Genomic DNA, 21,278 nt, shown 5'->3' on the forward strand with positions numbered 1-21,278 from the left:
TACTGAGCCTGTGCTCTAGAGCCTGGGAGCCGCAACTACTGAAGCCCGTGCTCTAGAGCCTGTGCGAGCCTGTGCTCTGCAACAAGAGAAGCACCATGATGAGAAGCCTGTGCACCGCAACCAGAGAGTATGCCCTGCTTGCTACAAATAGAGAAAAGCCCACACAGCAATGAAGACCCAGCACAGCCAAAAATAATTAACTAAAAAATTTATAATAGAAAAAGAAACATGTCTCTAAATCTCTAGCTTCTAAAAAATAAAAATAAAAAAATACATCTCTAGCTTTTAAGGCCTTTGCTGTTCAAATATGTTCTTTACTCAGAAGACCTAACTGCAGAACTGTGAAATATCCCATGGAGAATTGATTCCCAATGATCAGTTTGCCAATTTATGAAAAAAAAAATCTGCTGGAATTTTGATTGGGGTTATGTTAATCTACAGTTCAGTTTAGGAAGAATTTCTATATTAATAATATTGAATCTAAAAAAAATAATACTGAGTCTTCCAATCCATTAACATATTTCTTCATTTATTTCAGTCTTTCATTTCCCTCATTAGTGTCTTAAAATCTTCAGTGTACTTGTATTTATTTTGTTAAACTTACCCCTATGTTAAACTTGTCCCTAAGTACTTTTATTACTTTTAATGGTATTGTGAATGAAATTGCTTTCTTTTTCCTTTTGGGGGAAATATAGTTGAACATTATGTTAGTTTTAGGTGAATGGAATTGGTTTCTTCATTTTACTTTGGTTTGTTCATTGCTTGTAAACAGTGATGCAATTGATTTTTATATACTGATTTTGAATCCTGTGATTTTGCTCAACTTATTTAATAGTTCCAATAGTTTTTTGTACATAAATTCTTTAGGACTTCCTACACACAAGTTCATGTCATCTACATGGAAGCAACCTAAATGTCCATCGACAGAGAAATGGATAAAGAAGATGTGGTACATATATACAATAGAATACTACTCAGCCATTAAAAAGAATGAACTAATGCCATCTGCAGCAACATGGATGGGCCTAAAGAGTGTCATACTGAGTTAAGTAACTCAGGCAGAGAAGGAGAAATGTCATATGACATCCCTTATATGTGGAATCTAAAAAAAAAAAAAAAAAAATGGTACGAATGAACTTACTTACAAAACAGAAAGATACTCACAGACCTAGAAAATGAGCTTATGGTTCCCCAGGAGGAGTAGGGGGAAAGGATAGTTAGGGAGTTTGGGAAGGTCATTTACACACTGCTATACTCAAAATGGATAACCAACAAGGACCTATCGTATAGCACATTGAATTCTACTCAATGTTATGTGCCAACCTGGATAGGACTGGGATTTGGGGGAGAATGGATACATGTATATGGATGGCCGAGTGCCTTTGCTATTCACCTGAGACTACCACAACACTGTTGATCAGCTAAACCCCAACACAAAATTTAAAAGTCTAAATTTTGAAAAAGGAAAGATCATGTCATCTGAGAATACAGACAGTTTCATTGATTCGTTTTCAATCTGGATGCCTTTTGTTTTTCTTGCCTGATTTCACCGGCCAGAACTCCTGTACAATGCTGAAGTGGTCACAGTCAAGTGGCAAGGGTAGGCATTCTTGCTTTGTTGCAGATCTTAACGGGGAACATCCACTCTTTTATCACTAACTATGATGTTAACTGCAGGGTTTTTGTATGTCTTTATCAGGTTGAGGAACTTCCCTTCTATTCTAGTTTGTTGAGAATTTGTATTATGAAGGTCAAATGCCTTTTTTTTTCTAATATATCAGTTGAGATGATCACATGGCTTCTGTCTCATTTCATGTTGTTCCTTTTCAAGTGAATTTGATTTTTTCTGAACTTTGAGAAGGGAGATATGGATTTATAACTTTATGGCTAGAGCTTTCTCCTGCTGTTTTTGAAACGTGTCCAGAACTATGGTGGCTTAATTTCTGAGATGTGCAGCCTCCATTCCCTCATCTACTTTTTCTGGACCTTGCTGTAGATCCAAGTTACTCACTAGCCATTGGAATGTTACCTCCTTTACAGCTTTAGCTCCTGTCATTGTGTTGGCTCTAAAAGCTTTCAGTGAGTACCTGCAAGTTCTCAAGAAGTTGTTGTTCTCAGGTCAGTGGGGGGCTCTACTGCTTCCCTATGTTTCCCTTTGTACATAAGCTGATACTGTAAGTATTGTAGCTGTCACTCGTTTGTCCCTACTTGCTCATAGTTTGTGGGTTTTGGGGAGAGGAGAGGGGAATTTATCATCCAGTTTTGTTGTATAAATAGCTCCTATTTAAAAAAGAAAGCTAGCAGCTAAATACACATAAAAATGGGAAACCAAAGAACAAAAGTTAAGTATGTCAACTCCTGGGAGCAGTACTGTGACAGATGTGTGTGTGTGTGTGTGTGTGTGTGTGTGTGTGTGTGTGTGTTATAATCCCTTTTGTTGGACCACATCTTCCGTGCACCAGGTGGCAGAAATAATTGGGAATGGACAGGGAATAAACAACAAAAGGTGACACTCTTCACCTCTACTCTTTCAAATCGCTCATTTCTTTTTTAACAATTTAATGAAAATCAGGTTACATTACGGAGTGTGGAATTATATCTTACAAAGGTAGTTCTGAGTGGAACTACCATTTTTAAAAAACGCAATTAATGAGCTGGTGCTTTGGTGTTGCAACAGATGTAACTTGAATCCTTCAAATAAAGATGTTTGAGGTTTTTATCATGGTGGGATAATGAGACCTGCTATTATACTATATTCTCTGTTCAAGGTGGGAAAACTTCAGACTGAATTTTACTTCCAACTGTCACCAGAAGACAAATAAGATAAGCAAATATTCATGACCTAAGGACAAGTGATTACTCAATCAAGTTAAAGTCCAACAAATTTGAAACCAGTGAAAGTAATCCAGAAGCTCTGGCTAGATACTTTTAAATCAAATAACTGTGCCTTTGATTATACCATAAGATGATTTATATATAGAGATATATAAATATCTAGATTCAAATTTAAAAATAAATATTTTAAAATCTGGCATGCTATGTGATTAGAATTCTCAGTGACTAAAACAGGGAATTTCCATTTTTAAAAAGGAAAATGTTTCAATGGGCTATTTCAAACCCACCTCCACACACACTATTCTTATCCCAAGAATTTTATTTCTGTCGTTGTGCAACATTTTGAATTTCCCCACAAATAACTTTATACTTTTGCTTTAAAGTCTATAAATGCTTAAAATCATGCATTTTAAACCTTAAAAGAACTCCTAGTTCACTTAATAACTTATGATACCCAAGTTTGGAATTGTAACTCCAATTCCTTTAGCTGAGTATAAATTTTTTCTAATTATTTTTTTAAATTACCAAAATAAAAGACTAAAGAGTAGCAAGAAGCATTTATCTTGAATATTGAGACTTTGTAATAAAAAGTATGGGATATTCTCTTCTAGTCATTATAGTTTGTTGAAGAACCATAGACAGAAACTCACATATTTGCAAAATGTTTTTAAGGTACACTCATTTGAAAGCAAATCTTAATTTGAAAATCAATTGAGTTTCAAATATTTTTCCAACTACCTGGTATACTCCAACTGGATGCCATAATAACTGGTTATGCTTTAAAATTATAGGAAGAATGATTAAAGGTTTTACTCAGGAAAATTAAAAATACGTTGCAAAGTGATGATGCCAAAATAATTTGAAAATTCAGCTTTTTATAGTTATAGTGCCCATTAAACACCATCAAGCAATTCTTATGTTTGAAGAACACAGACGCTAGTTCCAGAAGGCTCCTCTGCTTCCTCCTTCATCTTACCAGCACAGTTTATACGTGTTATCAATGGAGAGAGAATAAAACTGTATATCTAATATTATCTGTATCTAAGAAATAATTTATTTTATTTAAGCCTGTTCAAAATTGATCTAACCTTGAAAAAGAGATTAAGGTAAAAGATTCCTGGATATCAACCAGTGTCCCCAGTTTTTTAGGGCAGGGAGTAGGGGAAGAAGATAAATGACACAAGAAAGGAAAGAGATCACAAAGGAAATGCAAAGAGAAGAAAAAAGAACACGTACCCAAGAACAGAAACAAACAAAATCCTGGCTTCTCTATGATCTACAGTCTGGAGAAGACGGATGAGTCCACATTCACAACTCTTATAAATACATTGTATGGGGATCTGGAGCTTCCCTGGTAGCTCAGCCGGTAAAGAATCTGCCTGCAATGCAGGAAATCCTGGTTCAATTTCTGGGTGGGGAAGATCCCCTGGAGAAGGGATAGGCTACCCACTCCAGTATTCTTGGGCTTCCCTGGTGGCTCAGCTGGTAAAGAATCTGCATGCAATGTGAAGACCTGGGTTTGATCCCTGGGTTGGGAAGATCCCCTGGAGGAAGAAATGGCAACCTACTCCAGTATTCTTGCCTGGAGAGTCCCCACGGACAGAGGAACCTGGTGGGCTACAGTCCATGGAGTCGCAAAGAATCAGACACGACTGAGCAACTAAGCACAGCACACAGCACATGGGGGCCTGACAGACAATATTACTTTTCATTTTGCTGTTGTTCAGTTGCTACACTGTGTCTGACACTTTCCAGCCCCATGGACTGCAGCACGCCAGGCCTCCCTGTCCCTCACTATATCCCCGAGTTTGCCCAAGTTCATGTACATTGAGTTGGTGATGCTATCCAACCAATATAATCTTTCATTATTTAGAGTTATAACTATTGATAGAGTCAAAATGTTGTGATTGAAGGATTTGGAAGGAATAGCTTGTAGAAAATATTTGCCCAGTGACTAGCATTATAGTTCTTAATGCATAAATCATCAGCCAATAGTTCCCTGGTGAAACACATTTAATTACAGTAGGCAACATATTTATTGAGCCCCTACAATGTGCCAGGGATGGTTCTAAACACTGAGACTAGGCAGAAAACAAAACAGATAAAAATTCATACCTTCATAACATTATATTCTGGTGGGGAAAAACAAATAAAAACAAGACAAATAAGTAAAGGGAGAGATATAAAGATACACAATAGGTACAAAAGGGCTTCTCTGGTGGCTCAGACAGTAAAGAACCTGCCTGCAATGCAGAAGACCCTGGTTTGATCCTTGGGTCGGGAAGATCCCCTGGAGGTGGAAATGGCTACCCACTCCAGGATTCTTGCCTGGAGAATCCCGTGGACAGAGGAGTGTGGTGGGCTACAGTCCATGGGGTCGCAAAGAGTCAGACAATGACTGTGTGACTAACACTTTCACACTTGCTTTAACACTTAACATAGGACATGACTGAGCGACTAATACACACATACACACACATAGATACAAAAAGAGTTTATATCAATGCTAAAGGGAAAATAAAAATGAAGTCGGGAAGGGGGAAAAAATGCCTTGGGCAGGGATGAAGATACGGAGATGAATAAAAAGGTGACATTAAATAATATCTGAAGGAAGTAAGGGAACCCGGTGAAAAAGAATTCCAGGCAGAAGGGAAGAGCAAATGCCAAGATGTTGAGACAGGAGCCTGTTGATACATCGGATGAATTACAAGAGGGCCAGTGTAGCTTGAGCAAAATGAGGGGAGGAAAGAGAAATAAGAGATGAGTCAGCTCTTAGAGTTATAATTTTTCCCTTGTGATGAGAACTTTTAAGATCTACTCTCTTAGCAACTTTCAAATATATGATACAATATCGTGAGCTATAGCCACCAAGTTGTACATTAAATCCCCAGAGACTGTTTATCATATCACTCGAAGCCTGTACCTTTTTACCACCTTCACCCAATTCCTCCACCCCCAAGCTCCTGCCTCTAGCAACCACATATCTGATCTGCGTTTCTGTGTGTGTGGTTTCTTAGATCCCATCTATAAGTGAGATCGTGTAGTACATGGTATATAATATACATAGAACTGACTTCTGTGGTCTGACCACATGAATAAATGATGGATATTAACTAAACACATCATGGTGATCATTTTGTGATATACACCTTAAATGTATACAATGTTTTAGGTTGATTGAAGGCAGAAGGAGAAGAGGGTGTCAGAGGATGAGATAGATGGCATCACCGATTCAATGGATGTGAACTTGGAGATAGTGAAGGACAGAGAGGCCTGGCGTGCTGCAGTCCATGGGGTTGCAAAGAGTCAGACACAGCTTGGCAACTGAACAACAACCACAACAGTAGGTTAATTATATTTCAATAAACATGGAAAAAAATAATGGCAGCACCAAGTGTGGGTGAGGATATGGAGAAACTGGATCTCTCATACATTGCTGGTGGAATGTAAAATGGTACAGCTACTCTGGAAAATAGTCTTGCAGTTTCTTTAAAGACGTACACTTCTAATATGCCCCAGTGATCACACTTTTAGGTATTTATTCCAGAGAAACAAAAACTTAGGTCCACACCAAAGCCTGTATATGATTGTTCGCAGCAGTTTTATTTGTAACAGGCTAAAATTGGAAACAGCCCAGATGTCTTTCACACATGATGTGAAGCAACTGTGGTACATCTGTGCCCTGGAGTGAAAGTGAAAGCGTTAGTTGCTCAGTTGTGTCTGACTCTTTGCGACCCCATGGACTATAGCCCGCCAGGCTCCTCTGTCCATGGAATTCTCCAGGCAAGATACTGGAATGGATGCCCATTGGCATTCCAGATGCCAATGCCCTTCTCCAGGGGATCTTCCCAATACAGAAATCAAACGCACATCTCCTGCAGCTGCAGGCAGATTCTTTACCATCTGAGCCACCAGGGAAGCTGCCATGGAGTACTGCTAAGTCACTTCAGTTGTGTCCAACTCTGTGCAACCCCATAGATGGCAGCCCACCAGGCTTCCCCGTCCCTAGGATTCTCCAGGCAAGAACACTGGAGTGGGTTGTCATTTCCTTCTCCAATGCAGGAAAGTGAAAAGTGAAAGTGAAGTCACTCAGTCGTATCGGACTCTTAGCGACCCCATGGACTGCAGCCTACCAGGCTCCTCCATCCATGGGATTTTCCAGGCAAGAGTACTGGAGTGGGGTGCCATTGCCTTCTCTGGCCATGGAGTACTACTCAGCAATAAAAAGAAGTGACTACTTACTATATACAAAATAGATAACTAATAAGGACCTACTGTATAACACAGGGAACTCTACTCAATACTCTGTAATGATCTATATGGGAAAAGAATCTAAAAAAGAGTGGACATATGTGTATGTATAACTGAGTCACTTTGCTGTACAGCAGAAACACAACACTGCAAATCAACTATACTCCAATAAAAATTTTTTTCAAAAAATAGGAAATGTGATGAAAAGAAAAAGTGAGTACCAATACATGCAACAGCTTGGGTGAATCCTAAGGGCATTATATTGAGTGAATGTAAGCCAATTTCAAAAGCTCACATACTTTGTGATTTTATTCATATGAAGTTCTCTAGTGACTAAATTATAAATATGGAGGACAAATTAGTGGTTCGGGGATTTGAGTTGGTGGGGTGACTATAAAGGGTTAGCAAAAGGGTGTTCTTTCCAGTGATGGAAAGTTTCTGTATCTTGATTGCTGTGGTGGTTACACAAATCTACACATGTGAAAAAGTGACCCAGAACTACACACACATTGTAGCAACGTCAGTTTACTGGTTTTGATATGGTTCCACAGTCAGGGAAGATGTAACTATTGTGAGAACATGAGTGAAGGGTAGCTGGGATCTCTCTACACTATCACTGCAATTTCGTGTGAATCTATAATTACTTCAAAGGAAAAAGTTGAAAAATGTAATTTAAAAAATCAACAAAAATAAAACTTTATTGAAAGACATTGAAGACCTAGAGAGAGAGAGGTCAGAGAGCTCACTGAGGGCAGCTCATGCCCCACCCATTGTGAGGTCTTAGAACTTGACTCTGAGTGAGCTGAAGAGGTACTGGAAGTTTCAGAGGTGTCATATCATCAGACTTATGCTTTACCAGGACCCCTCTGACTACTGTGATGAGAACAGAATGAAGCAAGAGAGGGTGTCCTTTTAAGATTAGAGAAATAACAGCTTCTTTGCAAGGGACACTGACAGGACAGTCAAGTAGAGAGGTGGGGAAATTGATGACGCAAAACAGAGAGGAATTATAACTTATCAGCAACTCAGCAAAAATAGCTAACTAGTCACCTTAAGCAAACAAAATATATCTAACATACAATGCAATTTACTGATTTATTATCCTTATTGTCTGTGGTCTAACCTCCACCCACTGTAATGTAAGCTGTACAGGGACTTCTGTTTGTTTGCCTGTATATGCCAAGCATGTAATAGCGGCTCCATACAGTTTTTGCAGCATGAACATACTCTTACAGATATGGAGTAAAAGATTCTATTGCATAAATATAAGAACTTGCTTTGGAGTGTAGGGCAGTGCTTGGGATGATGGGAAGAAATGAAAGAAACAGAATTACCAAGCCAGCCATTGGTATGATGCCATCCTGTAGGGACACAGAAAGACATTGCCCTCTTATGCTTCATGTTTAGTTTTGAAATCCTTTTGTATCCAGAGTGAAATGTAGGGAAAGATTTTCATTCTCTATCACATGACTACCCAAAGTACACACTTGATAAATACAGTTTGAAGTACTAGGCTCCTTTTCAAGGGGCTCACTAGGCCAGCGATTCTGGTATTAGGCCATATAATTCCTGAAACAACCCCAATCCTGAGGTACACACACCGACCACTGTGAGAATCACTCTGAAAGATTAAATATTTTTATTTTCTTAAAGACTATTTTTAGGGAAGCATTAAAAATGGATTCATTTGGCCAGACCACAGAAGTCAGTTCTCCCAATTTTCTTTATACAATATGCTGAGTATTCTCTCTGACAGTAACCAAGGCCAGTGGAAAAAGGGCTTCTACTGTGGCACACTGACCCTCTTGTCCAGAGCATTCAAGTAAATGTCAGATTCTCTTCTCTAGTTTGGAAAAGTTAAGAAAGAGCATATTCTCTAGAATACAAGTTATGATTTCTGACACTTACAAGGGTACCTTATTCGAAAACAATTCAGCTTGAATTGCTGTTTAAGGGCTGAAGCTCACATACTGCTTTGAGCTGAAGTGTTTATTGCTCAGCTAAGAAACTGGACTTTATTGTAAGTGTTAAATCCATTTCTCTCTCTGTAACAGAGAATAATCAACACGTGCCTTTCCTGTCCTCAAAGAAGCAGTTGTCATCCTCATAACCTAGTAAGTTATAACTGAACTCATTATCTCATTCACACAAGGCTGCCATTTTAATCTGTGGGAATTACTACAGTAAACACTTCTCTAAGTAGAATAGATGGAAGTTATATCTTTTTAAAGATTTTTTGATCTCCATATTTTAGGGGAAAGTCAGTCTTGGATCTCTTGTGACAGAGATGAACTGAAATGATAGGTTATTGAGTTTTTTCAAATCAACATACAAGATTGCTGACATTTTTGTGTGCATACACTTCTATGAATTCTAACACATCTATAGATCTGTGTAACCACCACCACTTAGGATACAGAACAACTACATCACACACCCCACCTGACTCCCTTTTGCTATCTTGTTGTAGCAGGAGTTGTCAAACCACATCCGAGTCAAATCTGGCCTGTGGCCTATTTCTAGGGCCAGAACTTAAGAATGCTTGTTACATTTTTAAAGCATCGCAAAAAGAACAAAAGTAACAAACAAAAATAAAGAACATGGAACAGAGGCCATATGTGACCTACAAAACCTAAAATTTACTATCTGTCCCTCTGCAGAAAACATTCTGTAGTCATGCTCTTGCCCTGCCCCTAACCCTTGGAAGCCACTAATCTGCTCTTCGTCATTACTGTATTGTCTTTGAAAGATGCCATACAAATGGAATCACACAGTATGTAGCCTTTGGAGACTTTGGAGCACTATGCCGTTGAGATTCATCCATGTTGTTGCATTTGTCAGTAGTTCTTTCCTTTATATTGCTGCGTGCATGAGTGCTAAGTCGCTTCAGTTGTGTCCGACTCTTTGTGGCCATGTGGACTGGAGCCCACCAGGCTCCTCTGCCTATGGGATTTTCCAGGCAAGAATACTCAAGTGGGTTTCCATGCCCTCCTTCAGGGGATATTCCCAACCAGGGATTGAATTCACATCTCTTACATCTCCTGCATTGGCAGGAGGGTTGTTTAACACTAGGGCCACCTGGGAGGCTCTGAGTAGAATTCTATTGTAAGGATATAACACCAGCTATTTATTCATTCACTCGTTGAGGGACATTTGGATTGTTTCCAGTTTGGGGCATTGATGAATAGACCTGCTGTGAATATTCATGTATATATTTTTCAGTGAAAATAAGTTTTCATTTCTCTAGGGAAATACCTAGGAGTGGGATTGTTGGGTCATATGGTAAGCATATGTTTAACTGTATTAAAAAAAAAAAAAAAAAACAACACTGCCAAACTGTTTTCCAGAGGGGCTGTACCATTTTGCATTCCAATGAGTAAAGTATGAGACCTCCAGTTGCTCTGCATCCTTTCTAGCACTTGGCATTGTCAGTATTTTTTTTATTGTAGCCATTCTATTAAGTATATAGTGGTATTTACTTGTGGTTTTAATTTGCATTTCGCCAATGGTTAATGATGTTGAATATCTTTATGTGCGTATTTGCCATCCATATATCCTGTTTGGTATAGTGTTTGTTCAAGCCTTTTGCCATTAAAAAAAATTTTTTTTATTATGAAATAGCTAAATTCATAGGATATTGCAGGTAGTACGGACAGGTCCCATGTAACCTTCACCCAGTTTTCCCAAATGGTTACATCTTACATAACTATAGCGTAATATCAAAACCAGGAATTGACATTGGTTGATGTGTGCATATCATTTGATGCCGTATTGTCATCAGTATGGTAGATTGATGTAGATTTGTATAGTCACCACTGCAAGGAAGATGCACAGCTGCTCCATCACCACAAGTATCTCCCTTGAGCTACCCCTTTATAGCCAGCCATGCACCTCCCCTCAAACATCCGTAAGCCCTGGCAACTGGTCATTTGTTTTCTATCTCTATACTTTTATCACATTGCAAATGCCATATAAATGGAATCATATTGTATGTAACAGTTTGAAATTGCCTTTTTTTTAAAAAGTGATACTCTCAGTTCAGTTCAGTCGCTCAGTCGTGTCCGACTCCTTGCAACCCCATGAATCGCAGCACGCCAGGCCTCCCTGTCCATCACCAACTCCCAGAGTTCACTCAGACTCACGTCCATCGAGTCAGTGATGCCATCCAGCCATCTCATCCTCTATCATCCCCTTCTCCTCCTGCCCTCAATCCCTCCCAGCATCAGAGTCTTTTCCAATGAGTCAACTCTTCGCATGAGGTGGCCAAAGTACTGGAGTTTCAGCTTTAGCATCATTCCTTCCAATGAACACCCAGGACTGCTCTCCTTCAGAATGGACTGGTTGGATCTCCTTGCAGTCCAAGGGACTCTCAAGAGTCTTCTCCAACACCACAGTTCAAAAGCATCAATTCTTCGGCACTCAGCTTTCTTCACAGTCCAACTCTCACATCCATACATGACCACTGGAAAAACCATAGCCTTGACTAGCTGGACCTTTGTTGGCAAAGTAATGTCTCTGCTTTTGAATATGCTATGTAGGTTGATCATAACTTTCCTTCCAAGGACTAAGCGTCTTTTAATTTCATGGCTGCAGTCACCATCTGCAGTGATTTTGGAGCCCCAAAAAATAAAGTCTGACAGTTTCCATTGTTTCCCCATCTATAAGATCTATCCAAATTATTGCCTGTATCAAGAGTTCATTGCTTTTCATTGCAGGGTCATTATTCCATGGGCTTCCCAGGAGGCTCAGTGATAAAGAATCTGCCTGCCAAGCAGGAGATGCGGGTTCAATCCCTGGGTCGGGAAGATAACCTGGAGAAGGAAATGCCAACCCACTCCAGTACTCTTGCCTGGGAAATCGCATAGACAGAGGAGCCTGATGGGCTACAGCCCACAGGGTCACAAAGAGTTGGACACGACTTGGCAAGTAACTAACCAACAACCAACCAATTATTCCATGGTGTAGATGTATCATGGTATGTTTAGTCATTCGATTATTGAGGAACATTTTGGTTATTTTGAGCTTCTGACTACTGCAGATAATGCTGCTCCAATCATTTGTGTACAAGTTTGTGTGGACACAAATTTCCAAATCTCTGGGATAAATACCCAGGAGTATGATTGCTGGGTTGTACTTCAAGTTTTGCCCATTAAAAAAAAATTGGACTCTTTGTTTTCTTATTGTGTAGTTTTCAGCATTCTTTATTCATAATGGATACAAGTCCTTTACTTTTTAATGGATCATATTTTCAGTGTCAGGCCTAAGGAATCTTTGCCTAACCACCAATAATAACGATTTTCTCCTACTTTTCATTCTAAAAGGTTCATCACTTTAGGTTAGGTTTTACTTTTAGATGTGGGATCCATTTTGAATTAATTTGGGGATAAGGTGTAAGACTTCGATCAGGTTCACTTTCTTTGCATGTGGATGTTCAATTGTTTTAATACCATTTGTTGAATAATCTGTTCTTTCTCCATTGAATTGCCCAATGTGGTATATCATACAATGCAATGTTGGTGGTGGTTTAGTCGCTAAGTCATGTCCGACTCTTGCAATCCCGTGACTGTAGCCTGCCAGGCGAGAATACTGGAGTGGGTTGCCATTTCCCTTTCCAGAGGATCTTCCCAACCCAGGAATTGAACCCAGGTCTCCTGCATTGCAGGCAGATTCTCTACTGACTGAGCTATGAGGGAACCCTTCTATGCAATGTTATTTGGCAATTAAAAAAGAAGTGAAGTACTGATACAAGTTACAATAGGAATGAACCTTAAAAACATTAAACTAAGTGAGAGAAGTCAGTCACAGAAGACAACATATTGTATTCATTCTATTTATGTGAAATGTTTAGAATAGGCAAATCCATAGAGATAGAAAGTAGTAGATTGGTGGTCACCTAGGGCTGGTGGGTTTGGGAGGAAATGAGGAGTGACTGATAATAGATACAGGGCTTCTTTTTGACGGGATAAAGTTCTACAAGTGATTGTGGCAATAGTTGCAGAACTTTGTTAAACACTGTACACTTTAAATGAACTGTATGGTATGTGAATAATATTTAAACAAAGCTGTTATAAAAATTTTTTGAAGAAATAAGAATGTTTGTGAAATCACTTAATGACAGAGCATAGCAACAAGCAAAATTGAGGATAATTGAGCAAAAAGTAAGTGGTTCCAGTCAATTTTAGAGCAGGGCAATAGTTAAGGGTTGCTCAGAAAGCTATAAAGTGTTCAGTAAGTTCTGAACATAAATTTCTTTAAAGGGACTCAAGTCTGTCATTGAGTGCTGGTAGGAGTGTAAATTGACATAACCTTTATGGGAAGCAACTTGTTGATGTATGTCAAGAGTTTTCTTTTAAACCTGAAGAATCTTTTGCTTAGCAATTCCACTTTGAGAAAATCTAAGAAAATAAAATACATTAAAGATTTATGTGGGGGGTGGGGGGTAGGAAAGGGATGGATTGGGAAATTGGGATTAGCAGATGCAAACTATTATACATAGAATGGATTGAAAAACAAGGTCCTACTATATAGCACAGTATGCTGCTGCTGCTGCTGCTAAGTCACTTCAGTCGTGTTCGACTCTATGTGACCCCATAGACTGCAGCCCACCAGGCTCCCCCGTCCCTGGGATTCTCCAGGCAAGAACACTGGAGTGGGTTGCCATTTCCTTCTCCAATTCGTGAAAGTGAAAAGTGAAAGTGAAGTTGCTCAGTCGTGTCCGAGTCTTCGCAACCCCATGGACTGCAGCCTACCAGGCTCCTCCATCCATGGGATTTTCCAGGCAAGAGTACTGGAGTGGGGTGCCATTGCCTTCTCCGATAGCACAGTATAGTATTGACTATAGTCAATATCCTGTGATAAACCATAATAGAAAAGAATATAAAAAAGAATATATATATAAATATACACGCATAATAACTGAGTCACTTTGCTTTACAGCAATAAATAACACGACACTGTAATTCAAGTATACTTCAATTAAAAACAAAACAAAAACTCTGAATGGTAGAAGAAAAATGTGTTGGAAGAAGGTACAGATGGAATGATATGGATGTTTAGAGAAGAACCATTTCAATGAAATATATACACTAAATTTTAAAAAAGATTTATTAACACAGATAATACTAGAAGTTTAGAGATAAACAGAATGTGGGGAAGTATATATACAACCATGCAATGAATATGGAGCAGTCATTGAAAAATCCTTTTTCTAACACCTTTATGGAGATGTAATTGATAGATGAGAAACTGCATATATGTAAAGTATACAACTTGATAACTTTTGAGGTATATGTATCTATTAAAATATCACCTTAATAGGATAATGAACATGTTCATCACCCCCAAAAGTTTCCTCATCCCCCTCTTGCTCCACACCAACCACCACCACCCACCAGGCAACCACTGATCTGTTTTCTGACCCTATAGATTAGCTTGCATTTTATAGAATTATATACAGGTGAAATTATACTACTGTGTACTTTTTTTGGCTTGGACCATTTCATTTAGAATAATTATTTTCATGATTCATCTGTGTCGTTGTGTGTTGCTGTGCTTAGTCGCTCAGTCATGTCTGACTCTTTGCAACCCCATGCACCGTAGCCCACCAGGTTCCTCTGTCCATGGAATTTTCCAGGCAAGCACGCTGGAGCGGGTTGCCATTTCCTACTCCAGGGGATCTTCTCAACCCAGTTCTCCTTTATTGCAGGTAGATTCTTTACCCTCTGAGCCATTGTATCAATAGTTTATTCCTTTTGAATGGTGAGTAGTGATCCACTGTATGGATATACTACTTATTCATTCACCTATTGATGGCTAATTGGGTGGTTGTTTCAGTCCTTGGCTATTAAATAAAGCTGCTATGAAAATTCACATACAAGTCTTTGTGTTGACACATGCTTTCATTTCTCTTGGATAAACACCTAGAAGTGAAATATTAATATTAATATATATAGTAGGTGTATATGCAACCTATTGAGCAACTTCTAAATTGTTTTCCAAAGTGGTTATACATTTTCTATTTCCCAACAGCAGTGTACACAAATTACAGTTCTTTCACATCCATATCAACTCTTGGCACAGTCAGTCAATTTTAGCCATTTTAAAAGGTGTGAGATAGTATTTCCTTGTGGTTTTAAATTCTAATTCCCAAATAACTAGTAATTTTGAATATTTTTTCATGTGCTTATTTGCTATTAATATATCTTCTTTGGTGAAGTATCTGTATAGCTTGCTCACTTTTATTTATTGGGTTGTTTGTTTTCTTATTATTGAGCTTTGAGTGTTCTTTATATAATCTCAATACAAGCCCTTTATCACATACATGACTTACAAATATTTTCTCCTAATATGTTGCTCATCTCTTCATTCTCTTAACAGTCTCTTTTGAAAACGAAAAGCTGTATATTGTAATGAAATTCAATTTATCATTTTTTTTCATGGATCGAGCTTTTGGTGCTGTATCAAGGAAATTTTTGTGTAAATCAAAACCATAGTTTTCTATTTTCTTCTAGATGTTATATAATTTTTACATTGAGATCATTGATCTCTTTTGAATCCCTTTTTGTTGTCAGGTATGGATTCAGATACATTTTTATTTTGCATATGGATAGCCAGTTGTTCCAGCACAGTTATTTTTTTAAATTATCCTTTCTTCACTGAATTGTTTTTGTACCTTTGTCATATGTGTCCATATGTGTGCAGGTTTATCTACTCCATTCCACTGATCTAATCACCTAGCTTGATGTCAATCCCATGGCATCTGGATTACTATAGCTTTATAATAAGATTCTGAAATCAATTAGCTTTAATCTAATTTTGTTCCTCTTTGTTGAAGTTATTTAGCTATTCTAGGTCCTTTGTATTTCTATGTGAAATGTAGGACCATCTTGTCAGTTTCGACCAAAAAGCCTGCTGAAATTTTGACTGGGATTGCATTTAGCCTATAGATCAATTTGGGGAGAACTGATATAATAGTATTAATCCTTATGACACATAAATACAGTATATCTCTTCATTTATTTAGGTCTTAATTTCAGTAGTGCTTTGTAGTTTGTAGCATACTGATTTCCCACAATTTTGTTAAATTTACTGCTAAGTTTTTACTATTTTTTGATGCTAAATAGTATTTAAAATTTTAATTTCTGATTGTTTTTTTTTTTTTTTAATTTATTTGCATTTATTTTTTGCGGCATTTATTCCCGGGCCATAAGTTTTTGTTTCTTCAGTTTCTTCTGGGATATCTTTTTCTTCTGTGCAGCCTCCTCTTCTGGTTTAGGAACAATCTGTTCTTTTTCAGTAAGGATCATCTCAATGTGGCAGGGAGAGCTCATATAGGGGTTGATACGACCATGAGCTCTGTAAGTCCCGCGCCGCATCTTGGGGGCTTTGTTCACTTGGATGTGCTCAATGACCAGAGAATCTACATCTAACCCCTTAAGTTCAGCATTAGTCTCTGCATTTTTGAGCACGTGTAGTAAAAATTCAGCACTCTTTTTGCGCCACCGACCCTGCGTCCAGCCCCACTGTTTGGCCTGTGCACACCTACCAACTCCACCGTTGTAACGACGGAATGGCACACATTGCTTCTTTAAAGTGACATCCTTCAGATACTTGGTGGCTTTTCGGATATGTATACCCTTTATGGCCTGGGCAGTTTCACGAGTGTTCTTAAGTGAACACGAAGATTTGCACCTCTTGATTTGCATGATTTTGTGGGGTTTTCTGGGTCAAGTGAATAGCGCACCATTTTTAGGGGTCACCTCAGGCCGATGACCGGAAAAGCTAATTTCTGATTGTTAATGCTCCATAAAATACAATTGATTTTTGTATGTTGATCCAAACTTCCATTCCTGGGATAAACCCCACTTGGTCATGGATATTGTTAGATTCAATTTGCTAAAATTTTGTTTAGACCTTTTGTATCTCTGCTCATGAGGGATATTGATCTTTAATTTTTCCTTTTTGTAAAAGCTTTTATTAGGTTTTGCTATCAAGATAATGCCAGACTTATAGAATGAGCTGGGAAGTATTTTTTTCTTCAGTTTTTTTGTAAGAGTTGCAAAGAATTGGTATTATTTCTTCCTTAAATGTTTCATAGAATTCACCAGTGACAACATCTAGGCCTAGTGTTTTCTTTGTAGAATCATTTTTAACTGAAAATTCTATTTATTTAATATAGTACTTTTAAAGTTTTTGTTTTTTCCTGCGTGAACTCAAGAAAATCAATTTTGTTGCTCTCAAAGTAGCAGCTTAGGGTTTCATTTATTTTCTCTATCATTTTTCTGTTGTCTATTTCATTGATTTCATCTCTAATATTTATTTCCCTTTTTCTGGTTAGTTTGGGTTTAATTTGCTCTTCTTTTTCTAGTTTCTTAAGGTAATAGAAGTTAATGAATTGATTGAGACCTTTCTTATTTTCCCATATAAGTATTTAATGCTATAAAATTTCCCCTAGGTACTGCTTTAGCAGCATTCTGCAATTTTGATACACTGTGTTTCATTTTCAGTTCATTAAAAATGCCTTCTAATTTTCCTCTTGATTTCTTCCTTTACCCATGGGCTATTTAGATGTGTGTTGTTTAGCTTTCAAACGCTTACAGATTTTTCAGATATTTTTGTTGTTGATTTTAATGTAAATCTCACTGTGCTTAGAGAAGATATTCTATATGATTAGATCCTTTTAAACTCACTGAGACTAATTTCATAGCATCTAATGTGTTCTGTCCTGGTAAATGCTCCATATGCAATTGAGAAAAATATATATTCTGCTGTTGTTAGATGGGATGTTCTATAAACATCACCTAGGTCAAATTATTTGATTGTGTTGTTCAAGTCTTCTGTAGCTTTACAGCTCTTCTTTCTGCTTGCTCTATCAATTATTTAGAGGGGCTATTAAAATAAACTGTAACTGTGAAATTTACCTACTCCTCTACTCAGTTCTCTCAGACTTTGCCTCATATATTCTGACAGTCTGTCATAAAGTATATGAATGTTTTAGATATGTTCTTCTGATGAATTGACCCCTTTAAGAGTATGAAATGATCTTCTTTATCCATGGTAGTATTCTCTGCTCTGAAATCTATTTTGTGTGATATTAATCTAGCTGCTCAAGCTTTTTTTGATTCGTGTTAGCATTCACTTTCCATCATTTTACTTTTAATTCACTTGTGTTTTTATATTCAAAGTACATTTTTAAGTTGTACTCTTATGAGAAAATAATTTACAGACTAGAATATGAGTATTACAATTCCTTTTGCCTATATTACAATTCCTTTTGCCTATAGCCTTACAGTTTCTAAAGCATCATTTTCCAAAAGTACATCAGTTTCTTTTTTAAATTTGCACACATTAGAGCTCACTCTTAGAAATATACAGTTCTATGGATTCCCTATAGTTCAAATGCAGAGTAATGTATCTATCATCCCAGTACCATACAGAACAATCCATTCACCCCTAAAATTCCTCAGTGCATCCTCAACAACTCAAGTCTTGCCAGCCTTCAGTTCAGTTCAGTTGCTCAGTTGTGTCCGACTCTTTGCAACCCCATGGAGTGCAGCACTAGGTTCCCAGCCCTAGGCAACCACTAATTTGTCTTTTGTTCCTATAGTTTTGCCTTTCTTACAGTGTAATATGAATGGAATTATAGAGTATCTGTAATATGAAGCCTTTTTGTCTGTCTTCTTTCACTTAGTAAAATGCACTTAAAATTCATCCATATTGATGAATGAATCAATAGCTCATTCCTTTTCATTGCTGAATAATATTCCATTGCATGGACGGACTGTAGTTTGTTTATCCATTCCCCTGATGAAAGACATCTTCATTGATTTCAGTTATTAGCCATTATGAATAAAGTTACTATAAACCTTTGTGTATAGTATCTTGTGTGGATACAATTTTTCAAATCACTTTACATGTTCAGTTCAGTTCAGTTGCTCAGTCATGTCTGACTCTTTGCAACCCCATGAACTGCATCACACCAGGCCTCCCTGTCCATCACCAACTCCCAAAGTCCACCCAAACCCATGTCCATTGAGTCGGTGATACCATCCAACCATCTCATCCTCTGTCGTCCCCTTCTCCTCCTGCCCTCAATCTTTCCCAGAATCAGGGTCTTTTCAAATGAGTCAGCTCTTCGCATCAGGTGGCCAAAGTACTGGAGTATGTTTATGGGGCTAAAAAATAAGCAAATCAGTATGTCTAGATTTCTCACTGTCAGAGAGGAAAGTTACAGACAAACAAGAAAGGAAAGCAAGAATGAGTTATGTGATACTGGATTAGAGTCAGAGACGTAAATATGAACTGATATATATGTGTGCATGCTCAATCGCTCAGTTGTGTCCAATACTTTGTGACCCTTTGGACTGTAGCCCACCAGGCTCCTCTGTCTATGGGGTTTTTTACGCAAGAATACTGGAGTGGGTTGTCATTTGCTCCTCCAGGGGATCGTCCTGACTCAGGGCTCAAACCTTCATCTCCTGAATTGCAGGTAGATTTCTTACCTACTTCCCCATAATATATTTATATATATGTATATATAAAGAGAAGTACACATATATGTGTATATATAGAGAGAAATAATTATAGATATATGTGTATATGTGGGTTAGTATACATACATATATTACTTAGCTCTGTTCACTGAGCAGGCCTAGAAGTAATGTTACCCAAAAGCAACAAGCACATCCAGATCTTGGTTTCTTTTTTTATAGTCCAGTTGTCTTTATTATTTTTTTTTTTATTGAAGGACAATTGCTTTACAGAACTTTGTTGTTTTCTGTCAAACCTCAACATGAATCGGCCATGGGTATATGTATATCCCCTCCCTTTTGAACCTCCCTCCCATCTCCCTCCCCATCCCACCCCTCTAGGTTGATACAGAGCCCCTGTTTGAGTTTCCTGAGCCATACAGCAAACAGACATAGAGAATAGAAAGAACAGACTTATGGACATGGGGAGTGGGGAGGAGAGGATGAGATGTATGGAAAGAGTAACATGGAAACTTACATTACCATATGTAAAATAGATCGCCAACAGGAATTTGCTGTATGGCTCAGATCTTGGTTTCTAAATACTGTGCTATTAAAAGAACCAGGGATCCTTACAGAAATAGCTGATTTATACACACCGAGGAAACCAGAATTGAAAGAGACACGTGTACCCCAATGTTCATCACAGCACTGTTTATAATAGCCAGGACATGGAAGCAACCTAGATGTCCATCAGCAGATGAATGGATAAGAAAGCTGTGGTATATATACACAATGGAGTATTACTCGGCCATTAAAAAGGATACATTTGAATCAGTTCTAATGAGGTGGATGAAACTGGAGCCTATTATACAGAGTGAAGTAAGCCAGAAAGAAAAACACCAATACAGTATCGGAGAAGGCGATGGCACCCCACTCCAGTACTCTTGCCTGGAAAGTCCCATGGACGGAGGAGCCTGGTAGGCTGCAGTCCATGGGGTTATGAAGAGTTGGACACGACTGAGTGACTTCCCTTTCACTTTTCTCTGGAATTTAGAAAGATGGTAACGACAACCCTGTATGCAAGACAGCAAAAGAGACACAGATGTACAGAACAGTCTTTTGGACTCTGTGAGAGTGGGGGCGGCGGATGATTTGGGAGAATGGCATTAAAACATGTATAATATCATATAAGAAACGAATCGCCAGTCCAGGTTCGATGCAGGATACAGGAAGCCTGGGGCTGGTGCACTGGGATGACCCAGAGGGATGGTATGGGGAGGGAGGTGGGAGGGGGGTCAGGATGGGGAACACATGTACACATGGTGGATGCATGTTGATATATGGCAAAACAAATACGATATTGTAAAGTAAAAAAATAATAATAATAAAAAATTTAAAAAAAAGAAATAGCTGATTTTAGGATCAGGGCAGAGAGCATCTTGTAGTATTAGAAAATAAGGCAGTATTCAAAAAAAACAAAAAGATGAGCACTACGTTGCTTACCTCTGTCTGCAAAAGAGAAAAGTAAACTGCCAATTTATTTTAGCCATTTTTTTATTGAGTGTCTATCACTAGCAGATGTACACAATTCCTAAATGATGCACTCATATCCACATGGTGAGCACCATCTTCTCCCCCACACTCTTCTTCGGATGAGGCCAGTGTGAACGTGATGTGGGATACTGTGGACCACTAAGTTAAGGGTGCGTCTCATTCACTCTT

The 21,278-nt window shown here is 38.2% G+C and overlaps 1 protein-coding gene and 1 pseudogene across 1 annotated transcript in view; both read right to left on the reverse strand.

Annotated features, from left to right (window-relative positions):
• Positions 1-21,278, reverse strand: part of MED14 (mediator complex subunit 14) — a 176,556-nt gene that overhangs the window by 98,576 nt on the left and 56,702 nt on the right. The gene's annotated exons all lie outside the window — the stretch shown is intronic.
• On the reverse strand, positions 16,278-16,864 carry LOC113887929 (annotated as a pseudogene).

This window comes from Bos indicus x Bos taurus, chromosome X (assembly GCF_003369695.1).
Source record: "Bos indicus x Bos taurus breed Angus x Brahman F1 hybrid chromosome X, Bos_hybrid_MaternalHap_v2.0, whole genome shotgun sequence".
Taxonomy (NCBI): domain Eukaryota; kingdom Metazoa; phylum Chordata; class Mammalia; order Artiodactyla; family Bovidae; genus Bos; species Bos indicus x Bos taurus.